This window comes from Xenopus laevis, chromosome 6L (genome assembly GCF_017654675.1).
Source record: "Xenopus laevis strain J_2021 chromosome 6L, Xenopus_laevis_v10.1, whole genome shotgun sequence".
Classification (NCBI taxonomy): domain Eukaryota; kingdom Metazoa; phylum Chordata; class Amphibia; order Anura; family Pipidae; genus Xenopus; species Xenopus laevis.
The window spans coordinates 158,685,394-158,699,470 of NC_054381.1; positions in this window are offsets into that span (position 1 = coordinate 158,685,394).

Here is a 14,077-nt window from a genome sequence, read left to right on the forward strand (position 1 = left end):
TTATTTTTTTTAAATATATTAAAATAAAACTATATTTTTATATTAAATAAATATGTGTTGATTATCACATATTTCTAGAAAAAATATCTTCTTCCTAAAAATGGTGTTTTAATATGATTTTGCTTTAAGGCCCAGTATCTTTTAGCTGTGCCAGTAGGTTTTATACAAGGACACGGCATATGTTGTGCCACATGTTTCAGGGGTGATGCGCATGACACTGGCACTGCAGTTATGCCGTTTTTCGGAGGCATTTTGCATTACGATGACTCTATTTATTCTACTAAATTGAATTTGTGTGCAATTATGACTAAGAAATCAACAGTAGAGAACATACCTTTAATTAGCCTCCCCAAACCAAAAAACAATCTTCAGCCTATGGGCATAACGACAATGCACTAGACCCTCCCATAAAAACATTTGCAGCCCATACATGACCCTCACTCCGCCCACCAGCCAGCTTGTGTCCCTGGCTTCCCACCCACTTGAGAGAGAGAGAGAGAGAGGATAACATACCTCCCAACAACGGGACTACTGATTTTGACAACTCAACCAGCGGTCCCAGAATACGTGGCAGGTGCACTTAGATACTTTTGTAACAATTTAAGAGAAGCAAAGAAACAATTGTAACAATTTAAGATAAGCAGGTCTCTTGGGGAAACTGTGACTTGCAGCTTAAAGGGCACTTCACCTTCATTAATGTAAATGTGTTTAAACTTTTATAACCTGCCACATTTTGTAAAATGAACATGGTAATTAGGGGGTGTGGCCACAAAATGGGAGTGGCCATTTTTTTTAAAAAAAATGTTTTTGCTGTGCTCCACTCAGCAAATTTTTGACTCTCTTTCTATTTTCAAAATGTTGGGAGGTATGGGATAGGGGGGTTATTGGGGAAGCAGACCACATGATCTGGGCCCCCATCCCCTGTCTGTTTCCTCTATAGCAGGGGTTCCCAACCTTTTTTACCCATGAGCCACATTTAAAAGTGGAAAAAAGAGTTGGTGAGCAACATAATCATAAAAAAAGCTCCTGGGGTGCCAATTAAGGGCTGTGATTGGCTGTTTGGTGGCCCCTATGAGGACTGGCAGACTACAGGAGACTCTGTTTGGCAGTACACCTGGTTTTTATACAACCAAAACTTGCCTCCAAGCCTGAAATTCAAAAATAATCTTCTGCTTTGAGGCCACTGGGAGCAACATCCAAGGGGTTGGCGAGGAACATGTTATTCATGAGCAGGGCCACCATCAGGGGAGCACAGGGGGTACGAGTGTCCCAGGCCCGGGCCTGAAGGAGGGCCCGGCAGTGCTGCACTTTCGAAGAAGAGCCTTGACAGCGCCGAAGCCTGCGGCCATTTTCGAAGTCCCGAACAGCTGAAATACGGAAGTGCTGAACAGTCGAATTCCCGAAGCGGCGAATAGAACCGAAGTCATGAAAACAGCAGAAATTGAAGCCTTGAAGCCACGAGTTCAATTCTTCTGAACACCAATTTGTGTTTTTTTATTTTTTTTAATCCCCTGGCCACCAATGTATAATTTAAAAATATTCTTTGGGGCCCCCATTTTTTTTAACTTGTAAGGGGTCCCTGGCACCACAGTTTTTTTTGTAAAGGGGGCCCTGACCATCAATAGCTTTTTATAACTTGTGTGTGTGGGGGGGGAGGTTACCTTTTGATGTCTTTGTGTTCTTTCAACTGTTGTGTGGAGTGGGCGGGATCTGGGGTTGGCCTTGGGGGCTGGGTGTTAGTTATACGGGGCCCTGTGATTTCTAATGGCGGCTCTGCTCATGAGCCACTCGCTGGGGATCACCGGTCTATAGTTGTGCTACTGATTTTGGAGGTCCTAGGTCCCTGCTCTTCTGTTTCTGATCTGGAGCTGGTTCCTGGGGATTTAATCAGATGCTCACTGCCAGGGTCGGACTGGGGGGCTACCTGATACCTGCCTCACTGCACTATGTTCTATGGGCCTCTGGCCCTTTTTCGGGCCAGTCGCATCATGAAGAGGAACCACGTGCAGACACAGCACACTCCGCAAGTGCCAGCCAGCTGTCATGTCCAGGTGACCGGGTCCCCATTACTATGGCAGGACTGCCACTTGCCAGGCTATGTGAGTGCTGAGTGAAGGGCGGACAGGCTGGCTGTCAAATGGACAGGTGGGCAGGGAGTCAGTGGGCCCACTGGTACTCACACAGCAACTGGCTCTGCCCTAGGGTCTAGGGCCCACCAATGCCGGGGCCCTGTTCACTGCTCTCATGCTCCTTGGCACATAAATCATTGACCACATGTATACATGGCCCTTCTTGTAGCCCATCACATCTCACTGGTATATCGACAACTTTACTGTAGCAGCTCGGTCATATAAAGACATGCTCTGGCTTGTATTTCAGCTGAGACCATTGCTTCTTTATCTTCTGTTGAGTAGAGGTAACGTCTTGTTGTAGCTCTCTGACTCTACCAGAGAAACGTTGAGGATAGCGATCCATTTACCCACAAAGTACTCATTCCCCTTGTAAAATACTGTACTTCTAAGGCCTTTTTCAAAAAGCAGGTTGCCCTGGGCATTGCGTGCAGAGCTCTCGGGTATCTCCTGCTAAGTTCAGGGTTGGCACACACACAGTACAACTGAAGGTGGAGTCCAAGGAGGTGGTTGTGGCGCTGGAGATGGTGAGAGACAAAAGCTCTGGGTGAAGTTTTTGTTTTCCCATGTTTCCAATGTGAGAATTTACCTTCCCAGCTGTAGTTGTAGTCATGGATGGAGTGCAGTCATTATGGGCAGTGATGCCATCGGGAACATCACTTTGCCAGTCTGAGCCCTCCGACCCCATGGAAAATCACAGGTCACCTGTCGCCCACACTTGAGAGTCCCGTGTGTCCTCTAAAGAACCGTGTCCATTGTGTCTGTTGGTTCAGGGGAATCCTGCAAAAAAACACCAAGTTTAAGCTCGGGGGGAGGTGGGGTTATCATTGCAGTGTCAGATGGGGAGGGGCCTGTGCAGGGGGGATATAATAAAGTGGGGTTCACTTATAATTTAGCATTTGCTACTAATATAGTTGGAATAAAGACAACACTAGTAACACTTGCTTACAAACCTGTTACCCTATTTCCCTCTTAGATTGTAAGCTCCTCAGGGCACTGCAAATGAAAGTAAATATTTAGAACTACTGTGGGTTTGTTGTCTCCTCTCTCTCAGTAGATAGGGCTGTAGAAAGGACACACAATGATATTAAAAAGTAACCCCCCCGGCTCCATCTTCCCCTCGGGCCTCTGTATTTACAGTCGCAGGTCCCTTCTTACAGGTGTATTATTTGATGGCTAGAATTGTTGCCATGGTAACAGGAAACCACAGGTTAGTGAGCTGACGCAAATGTGCAGTGACTTTGATATTTAGAATTACAAGAAAAACAATATTGTCTCACAAATTATTTTTGGCCTGAGAATATAATTGCCCTTCATTTGCCGAAGAACAAAGTCTGACTTTAAAGTCACTTTTAACCAATGCCCCGGGGCATTACCATATTACTCTCATGCAGTAACCCCAGCTCTCATGTTTGTTCATAGAGAGAACCTATAAAACTATGGCAGAAAAGGTATTCCCTGTACTAAGCACAATTCAGCAGGAACAGCCCCTAAGTTTGCTCATAGTCTGTACAGAGAGATCCCATAAAACTATGGCAGCATAGGTATTCCCTGTACTAAGCACAATTCAGCAGGAACAGTCCCCTAAGTTTGCTCATAGTCTGTACAGAGAGATCCCATAAAACTATGGCAGCATAGGTATTCCCCTGTACTAAGCACAATTCAGCAGGAACAGTCCCCTAAGTTTGCTCATAGTCTGTACAGAGAGATCCCATAAAACTATGGCAGCATAGGTATTCCCCTGTACTAAGCACAATTCAGCAGGAACAGCCCCTAAGTTTGCTCATGGTCTGTACAGAGAGATCCCATAAAACTATGGCAACATAGGTATTCCCTGTACTAAGCACAATTCAGCAGGAACAGTCCCCTAAGTTTGCTCATAGTCTGTACAGAGAGATCCCATAAAACTATGGCAGCATAGGTATTCCCTGTACTAAGCACAATTCAGCAGGAACAGTCCCCTAAGTTTGCTCATAGTCTGTACAGAGAGATCCCATAAAACTATGGCAGCATAGGTATTCCCCTGTACTAAGCACAATTCAGCAGGAACAGTCCCTAAGTTTGCTCATAGTCTGTACAGAGAGATCCCATAAAACTATGGCACATAGGTATTCCCTGTACTAAGCACAATTCAGCAGGAACAGTCCCTAAGTTTGCTCATAGTCTGTACAGAGAGATTCCATAAAACTATGGCAGCATAGGTATTCCCTGTACTAAGCACAATTCAGCAGGAACAGACCCCTAAGTTTGCTCATAGTCTGTGCCCCCCAGTCCGACGCTGGGTAGAATTGTCACTAGGGTTTCACTTGGAGACCTCATCCGAATCCCTCGAAATAAGACAGATATTCTGCAAACACAACCATGTAAAGCTCTGCTGAGTATGTCGGCACAGTATAAAGGATGATAATAATAGCACCCAAATAGTTCTGCAGTCCAAACACAATCAAGAATTCTGAATCGGAGCCAGATCCCATCACAAGTGGCGAGTGAGGAATAAAGTGGAGGCTGCACATGAAAGAACTTTGATAAGAGCAATAAAGTAATTTGGAAGTTCAGAGCGGCAGGGCATTTCTCCTCGGTGGGTATTTTTCAAGTGTTGATGAATGCGGCTGATTGCAATCCGGAAAACATGATGGTCAGCACTTAACTGGATACAGAGAATGACGTCTGTGATCGGACAATTTATAGCCGCTTTGTTCCTTATTTTCCTTTCCTCAAGACTCGTTAGGATATAACATAGTAACACAGTAAGTTGGGTTGAAAAAAGACACACTTCCATCAAGTTCAACCTGAAGTCTATAATCTGCCTAACTGCCAGTTGATCCAGAGGAAGGCAAAAAACCCCATTTGAAGCCTCTCCAATTTGCCTCAGAGGGAAAAAAAATTCCTTCCTGACTCCGAAATGGCAATGGGACCAGTCCCTGGATCAACTTGTACTATGAGCTATCTCCCATATCCCTGTATTCCCTCACTTGCTAAACACCATCCAACCCCTTCTTATACCTATCTAATGTATCAGCCTGTACCACTGATTCACTTCCCAGCTCTCCCTGTAACACCCCTTTCCCTCCTCTAATCTCATTGGCTCCCTCCTGTCTGCTGGGAGGAGCTACTGGTGAATAAAGCATCCGACCCTTCCTTGTACCTATCTAATGTATCAGCCTGTACCACTGATTCACTTCCCAGCTCTCCCTGTAACACCCCTTTCCCTCCTCTAATCTCATTGGCTCCCTCCTGTCTGCTGGGAGGAGCTACTGGTGAATAAAGCATCCGACCCTTCCTTGTACCTATCTAATGTATCAGCCTGTACCACTGATTCACTTCCCAGCTCTCCCTGTAACACCCCTTTCCCTCCTCTAATCTCATTGGCTCCCTCCTGTCTGCTGGGAGGAGCTACTGGTGAATAAAGCATCCGACCCTTCCTTGTACCTATCTAATGTATCAGCCTGTACCACTGATTCAGGGAGACAATTCCACATCTTCACAGCTCTCACTGTAACAAACCCCTTCCCAATATTTAGCTGGAACCTCTTTTCTTCTAATCGGAATGGGTGACCTTGTGTCAGCTGGAAAGACCTACTGGTAAATAAAGTATTAGAGAGATTATTATATGATCCCCTTATATATTTATACATAGTTATCATATCACCCCTTAAGCGCCTCTTCTCCAGAGTGAACATCCCCAATTTGGCCAGTCTTTCCTCATAGCTAAGATTTCCCCTTTACCAGCTTAGTTGCCCTTCTCTGTCCCCTCTCTAATACAATAATGTCCTGTTTGAGTGATGGAGACCAAAACTGTAGGGCATATTCTAGATGGGGCCTAAAGGTGGCCATACACGGATAGATCCGCTCGTTTGGCGATGTCGCCAAACGAGCGGATCTCCCTCCGATATGCCCACCTTGAGGTGGGCAATATCGGGCTGATCCGATCGTGGGCCCTAGGGCCCAACGATCGGATCCTTCACGTTCACAAACGGGCGGTCGGATCGCGGGACTGCATCAATGAACAGATGCGGCCGTGATCCGACGGGATTTTTAACCCCCTCCGATCGAGATCTGGCCGACTTTCGGCCAGATCTCGATCGGGGAAGCCCGTCGGGGGCCCCCATACACGGGCCAATAAGCTGCCGACTCGGTCTGTCGGCAGCTTTTATCGGCCCGTGTATGGCCACCTTTACCAGTGCTCTATACAGTGGGACCCCCTCCTCCCGTGACTCTCTGCCCCATTTAATACAAGTCAAGACCTTATTTGCCCTTGATGCTGCTGACTGGCATTACTTGCTACAGACAAGTTTATTATCTACAAGGACTCCAAGCTCCGTCTCCATTAGGGATTTGCCTAGTGCAGTCCCATTAAGGGTATAAGTAGATATTTTTACATCCCACGTGCATGGCTTTATATTTATCAACATTGAATCTCAACTGCCACTTAGTCGGCAGATTGCCAGTTTGTCAAGATCCTGCTGCAAGGATGCCGCATCAGACTGGGCCGGCGGGATACCGGAAAAAAAAAGGGGGGGGGCAGAGGGGGTTATGACTCGGGAAGGGCACCAGACAAAATTTTGAATGTGATCCCTTAGCTCACCACAGATGTCAAATTTACTGGCCTATAATTGCCAGGCGAGCTCGTAATCCCTTTTTAAATATTGGAATAACATCAGCTTTTCTCCAATCCATAGGTACCATACCAGATGAAAGTGAATCTGAGACATTCAGAAAAAAACCCACCAAACCCACCCATACACCCTCCAGCCCGCAGAGTCCATCCCTCTGTCCATTGGCATCTTTTTCATGAAACACACCAAATCAAAGGCCAGTTTGCAAAGTCCTTGATTGTCCATACGGCCTTCCTTCCCCCACCACCAACCCAAACGAGCATTCCAGAAATGTCTTTCCTGGAACAACCTCCTCCAGTTTCCATCACCCAACAAAAACACAATACTTTCATATTCATATTCTGAATCCAGGCTACAGAAAGCTGCACCTCCAGCCTACAGAAAGAGAGAGGAGCAGTATCAGTGCCCAGGGAGCCATATACTGTACATACAATAAGTACATACCTTGAGATGAGGGCATGTTCATGAAGATGAAAGAGTAAGGTTCACCCCTCGCCATAGGTTGTGATATGATGATGACCTCTTTATCTCAATTCCCTTCAGGAAACTCAACTGAGCCAGAGCTGCCTTAGAAACTCAGAAATAGGGGCTGGTCTAAAACTGAACCAAGCTCTCTTAGAACCCTGGGGTGTATGCCATCAGGCCCTGGTGCCTTGTTCACATTAATTTTTAGTAAATCTTTATGGATCATATCCTGAGTCAGACACTGACTAGATTGAGCTGAACTCCTCTATTGTATACAATGAAGAAAAGAACTGATTTAGCGCATTTACCTTTTCTGTATCTGTTACAACCATACTGGTACCATTATTTAATGGAGCAATGCTCTCAACCTGCATCGCTTTGTTATTAAAGGAACAGTTCAATATAAAAACTGGGTAAATAGACTCTGAGTTAGTCAGTGACTAAAGAGGGGGCACATGGGACATAACTGTTCAGTGAGTTTGCAATTGATCCTCAGCATTCAACTCAGATTCAAAAGCAACAGTTATGACCCATGTGGCCCCCCTCAAGTCACTGATTGGTTTCTGCCTGGTAACCAATCAGAGGACTAAGAGAGCTGAAAAGCAGGAAGTAGTGTTCTGACTATTATGTTACACATCCAGTCACTCCAGTCTTTATACATTACAATTCTGGCTAACTAACTATAATGAAATTTTGCACAGTCTAGTTTACTTAGTTTTTAATTTTATACTGAGAACAATTCCTTGAATATACTTAAAACACTTTTTGGGATCAATCTTAGCCTCTGCTACAATATGCTCCTCATTTTCTATCTTTGCCTTCCTGATTGCTGTTTTATAACATTATTTATTATAGTTTTTATATTCATTAAATGCAGCTTCTGTCTCCACAGACTTGTCGTTTTTAAATGCCTTTCTCTTCTTTCCCATTAACTTCTTTACTTCTATATTAAGGATGTATGTGGAACTGTGAGGAACAATAAACAAAGAATTATTGTAGAGTCCAAGATACTTTTCTTCTCCTAATTTTCTTATTCATACTAAAGATAGCCCTACAATAAAAGCTGTTGACTTGACCCCCTCCAGACTGAATTGGCAGATTATTGAATCATGTATGGGGTCTGTCTGATATCTTGCTGAAAACTGGCCAGATATCTCTCAGGCGTGTTAGGAAATCCCATCAGCCAATGACTTGTTCTGACTTGAAGCAGACCATAGACCAGAAGTATGATAAATAATGAAGACCAATTGAAAAGTTGCTTAGAATTTATCCATTCTATAACATACTAAACATTAACTTAAAGGGGAACAACCCCTTTGAAATAGGCCCTGATATTTCAAGCACACAGAGGCACAAGCAGGTCATCTTTTAGTAGCCCCTGTGGCAATTGCCAAACTCTACAGATTACCAGTTCGGGTCTGCCCTGTGTCGGGTCATTAAAATGCTTGGCATGCCTACAGATTTCAGATTTACGTTCCCCTGCCCTTTCTGTAAGTTTCCTACCTGTCCGATCCTCATATAATGGAATAGACCCCATGACGCAAGAAGACAACTGGGGAAGCCCTTCTCCCCTTTCAAAGGCGGGGTATAGTATCTCCGTCAATCCCTCAGCAAAGAAATCCAGTCCAATATGGATCAGTCCAATGTGGCCCAGCATCTGGGTGCCCAAATCAAATCAAATGAGTACTCAAAGTTTAAATACTGTGAGTACTGCCATACTGATTTGTACTAAGCTTTGCTCATTTGCTCTGCTCTTTATATTCTGCTCTTTTAGCATTGTGCATATGGATACGTTCATAGCAAAACAATGATATCAGCCTCATTTGGCCCAGGGTATGGTTGGATTGGATGAAGATCTGCTCATTTGGGGACATTATCTTCTTGAATACGCCAGGTTTCACTTATGTTGGTAGAATGTCACTAGTAGTTAACTTGGGTTTTATAGCAGAGCTACATCCAATATGTTCTCATTTTCTCCTCCATGGTCCTCTGTATCCTAATGTTTGGGAAGGGCAGAGAGAGCCTTTGCCATATCCCAGTACTTTGGGGATAAATGTTTCAAAAGTACCAATAATCCCTGTAAAACAAATATATTATATACCCGAGGGATGTCCAAACCCTGGGGCTTCAGCCTTTGGCTTCTGATGGGACGCTGGAAGTTATAGACCTAAAATAGTCCCACTCTGGACACGCCTGGTTTGTATTTCTTTTTATTCCCCGCAGCTGGGTGACGCCGACTACCTTCGTTTCTCATTTTCATATAGGTAAAACAGGATAAACTCTGGATATTTTGGGGCTCTAGAATTAATTTGCTGTCGGGCCCAGTAACGTTTAGTGACGCCATTGCTTTGCAACCCAGTCTCCTTGGCTTTCTTGGCCCATTACACTTATTTATAACTCCCATCATTTTGGAAATAGAAAGAGGGACAAAAATATTTTAGCCACACCCATTTTTGTGACCACACCCCTAATTACCATGTTAAGTTTACAAAATTTGGCAGGTTATGAAAGTTTGAACACATTTTTGTGGTTTTTATGTGTTATTACCGTTTTGGTAATGAAGGTGAATTGCCCTTTAAGCTGCAAGTCACAGTTTCCCCATCTTAAATTGTTACAGTTGTTTCTTTGCTTCTTTTAAATTGTTACAAAAGTATCTAAGTGCACCTGACACATTTTCTGGGCTCTCTGCCAAAAGCCGATTACGTTTTTAGAAACTTTTTATCTTCTTCGGGCTGTTCAGTGCAGGGGATGAAAGAGAAAGTCAGGAGATTTCAGTAACGATCAGGGACTGCGGGTTGAGCTGTCAAAATCGGGACTGTCCCGTGAAAAATGGGACGTATGCTAGTTTAATTTATAGGGAAAGTGCTCAGCTGATCAGAGTGCTATGAACGTATCCATATACACAATGCTAAAAGAGCAGAATATAAAGAGCAGAGCAAATGGGCAAAGCTTAACACAAATCAGTATGGCAGTACTCACAGTATTTAAACTCTTTCTGAGTACTCATATCAGGACCTATTTCAAAGGGGTAGTTTCCCTTTAAGTTAATGTTTAGTATGTCATAGAATGGCTAATTCTAAGCAACTTTTCAATTGGTCTTCATTATTTTATTTTTTTATAGTTTTTTAATTATTTGCCTTTTGTTTCTGACTCTTTCCAGCTTTCAAATGGAGGTCGCTGACCCCATCTAAACATAAACGTTCTCTAAGGCTACATATTTATTGTTATTGCTACTTTTTATTACTCATCTTTCTATTCAGGCCTCTCCTATTCATATTCCAGTCTCTTATTCAAATCAGTGCATGGTTGCTAGGAGAATTTGGACCCTAGCAACCAGATGGCTGAAATTACAAACTGGAGAGCTACTGAATAAAAAGCTAAATAAAACAAAAAACACAAATAATAAAAAATGAAAACCACTTGCAAATTGTTTTAGAATATCCCTCTTCATCATACTAACAGTTAGGGGCAAATTCATCAAGGGTCCAACGATCGAAGGATTATCCCTAGACCAAAAAAACTTAGCCAAGCCTATGGGGACCTTCCCCATAGGCTAACATTGGGTTCGGTAGCTTTTAGGTGGCGAACTAGGGGGTCGAAGTTTTTTCTTAAAGAGACAGTACTTCGAGTATCAAATGGTCGAACGATTTTTAGTTTGAATCCTTCGGGTCGAAGTCGTAGTCGAAGGTCGAAGTAGCCCATTCGATGGTCGAAGTAGCCAAAAAAACACTTCGAAATTCGAAGTTTTTTTTACTTCGAAACCTTCACTCGAGCTTGGTGAATGGGCCCCTGTATTTAAAAGGGAACAACCCATTTAATGTAAAGTATAACTGACAAATCTGACAGCCTATAGACTATATAATTTTAAGAAGGATGACAGCGTTGCTAAACTGTATATGAAGCATAATGATAATTAGAAACTAAAGAGAGGGAACAGTGTGTTTGTGTGTCTGGCTGGCAGGGAGGAGTCTGATGTCGGGATCTTCATCTCTTTACGTGAAACTCCACACTTTCCTTCTCATTGTGTTGAGTTTATAAATAGGGATGTAGCGAACTGTTCGCCGGCGAACTAGTTCGCGCGAACTTCGACTGTTCGCGTCCGCCGAATGTTCGCGAACGTCGCGCGACGTTCGCCAATATGTGTTCGCGTTCGATTCGAACAAAAATCGTTCAACCATTCGACCATTCGATTCCTTCGACCGCTAAAATCGAAGGATTTTCGTTCGAATCGAACGATCAAAGCCATTCGATTGAATGAAATCATTCGATCGAATGGTTTCGATCGTTCGATTCGAACGAAAATCCTTCGATCGAACGATTAAAATCCTTCGATCGTTCGAATCGAACGATTTTGCGGATGTTCGAAGTTCGCGAACTGTTCGCATTTTTGCCGGTGTTCGCGAACGGCGTTCGCGAACACATAAACGGCAGTTCGCTACATCCCTATTTATAATACAATCGGCCACACGGCTGCTTAATATCTGCAGGAACAGCCCCTAAGTTTGCTCATAGTCTGTACAGAGAGATCCCATAAAACTATGGCAGCATAGGTATTCCCCTGTACTAAGCACAATTCAGCAGGAACAGTCCCTAAGTTTGCTCATAGTCTGTACTGAGAGATCCCATAAAACTATGGCAGCATAGGTATTCCTCTGTACTAAGCACAATTCAGCAGGAACAGACCCCTAAGTTTTCTCATAGTCTGTACAGAGAGATCCCATAAAACTATGGCAGCATAGGTATTCCTCTGTACTAAGCACAATTCAGCAGGAACAGTCCCTAAGTTTGCTCATAGTCTGTACTGAGAGATCCCATAAAACTATGGCAGCATAGGTATTCCTCTGTACTAAGCACAATTCAGCAGGAACAGACCCCTAAGTTTGCTCATAGTCTGTACAGAGAGATCCCATAAAACTATGGCAGCATAGGTATTCCCTGTACTAAGCACAATTCAGCAGGAACAGTCCCTAAGTTTGCTCATAGTCTGTACAGAGAGATCCCATAAAACTATGGCAGCATAGGTATTCCTCTGTACTAAGCACAATTCAGCAGGAACAGCCCGTAAGTTTGCTCATAGTCTGTACAGAGAGATCCCATAAAACTATGGCAGCATAGGTATTCCCTGTACTAAGCACAATTCAGCAGGAACAGTCCCTAAGTTTGCTCATAGTCTGTACTGAGAGATCCCATAAAACTATGGCAGCATAGGTATTCCTCTGTACTAAGCACAATTCAGCAGGAACAGTCCCTAAGTTTGCTCATAGTCTGTACAGAGAGATCCCATAAAACTATGGCAGCATAGGTATTCCCTGTACTAAGTACAATTCAGCAGGAACAGTCCCTAAGTTTGCTCATAGTCTGTACAGAGAGATCCCATAAAACTATGGCAGCATAGGTATTCCCTGTACTAAGCACAATTCAGCAGGAACAGCCCCTAAGTTTGCTCATAGTCTGTACAGAGAGATCCCATAAAACTATGGCAGCATAGGTATTCCCTGTACTAAGCACAATTCAGCAGGAACAGTCCCTAAGTTTGCTCATAGTCTGTACAGAGAGATCCCATAAAACTATGGCAGCATAGGTATTCCCTGTACTAAGCACAATTCAGCAGGAACGGCCCCTAAGTTTGCTCATAGTCTGTACAGAGAAAGGGAGGGGAACTTTATATTGATACTCACAGTTTAGGAATAATATGTTGCACAGGCAGGTGTCCCTGTACTTTTGGCGGTATAGCTTAACTATAACTATTAACCATAAATTATATCAGCAAATACATTCCCATGTACAAAGCAGCAGGGAAATATAATTGTATTGTTGCTCTTTTATCATAATGTGATTACAGAGTGAAATATTGTTCTGTTTTATTAATGAAACTTATTAAAAATTTAGATTAGTACCAGGCCATTGCTGTAGTAATGTTGCGGGGGGTACGGAATGGGAAGATTTAAAGGAAATCTAGCATTTTGCATAATCTTATTCAATTGAAGATAATGTGCAGTTTTTTCCTTTATAACTAACTTATCCTTTATAATGTTGATGTCATTTATCACCCCCAGACATCCCCTATGTGAGTGTAATGTACAGTTTCCCATTTCAGCCTCACCCACTGGGGTTTAAGCACTAGACTGGACCGGCAGCCAATCAGAGCACGGCACAGAAATGCAATAACCAGTCAGTTGGAGTTTTATTCTATTCACAATACACAGATCCTTTAAAAAATCCCTCAGCTTTGACTGACACGTCAATGTTTTCCTATATGTGTAACAAGGGGATCTTACATTGAAAATGTCCAATACCCACTGGCTTAGAGGAAACATGGCTCCTTAGAGTTCCTATAGATGAACCATGAAGATGACACATTTAGGTCCTATAATGGCATCTCATAGAGTTGTTTGACTGGAGATTGTCTTTTGAACCCACAATTGTGTTACCTCATTTGTCTCTGGAACAGAAGGTCGGACTCCCTGAAGATCCACCTTCCCTTCATATGAAACAGGTTTGAAGTTCCTAAGAAAATCACCATAACCTAGAACTTCTACTTGCTTCTTTTTGGTGATGCTACTAAGGGATGTTCTGATCTGCCTATGCTAATGGTGGGTCAGTAATTGGATAAAGGGAGTCAGGGCAGTCCTGTTGGATGAAGACCACTTCTTAAACCCAATGTTGCACAAACTGACAGAATTTCACAACCTTCCTGATCTAAATGTGATTGAGGGGGGGGCTCTGTTTGGGTCCCATACATGGGTCAGTAGGCTACAGGCTCAAACAAGGGCCAGGAGCCAAATCCTTCAAAACCATAGACTTTGATATAAGGGGTCCAATGACATCACAACGTAAATCTGGGCCCATATGCTATGTAGCACCTTA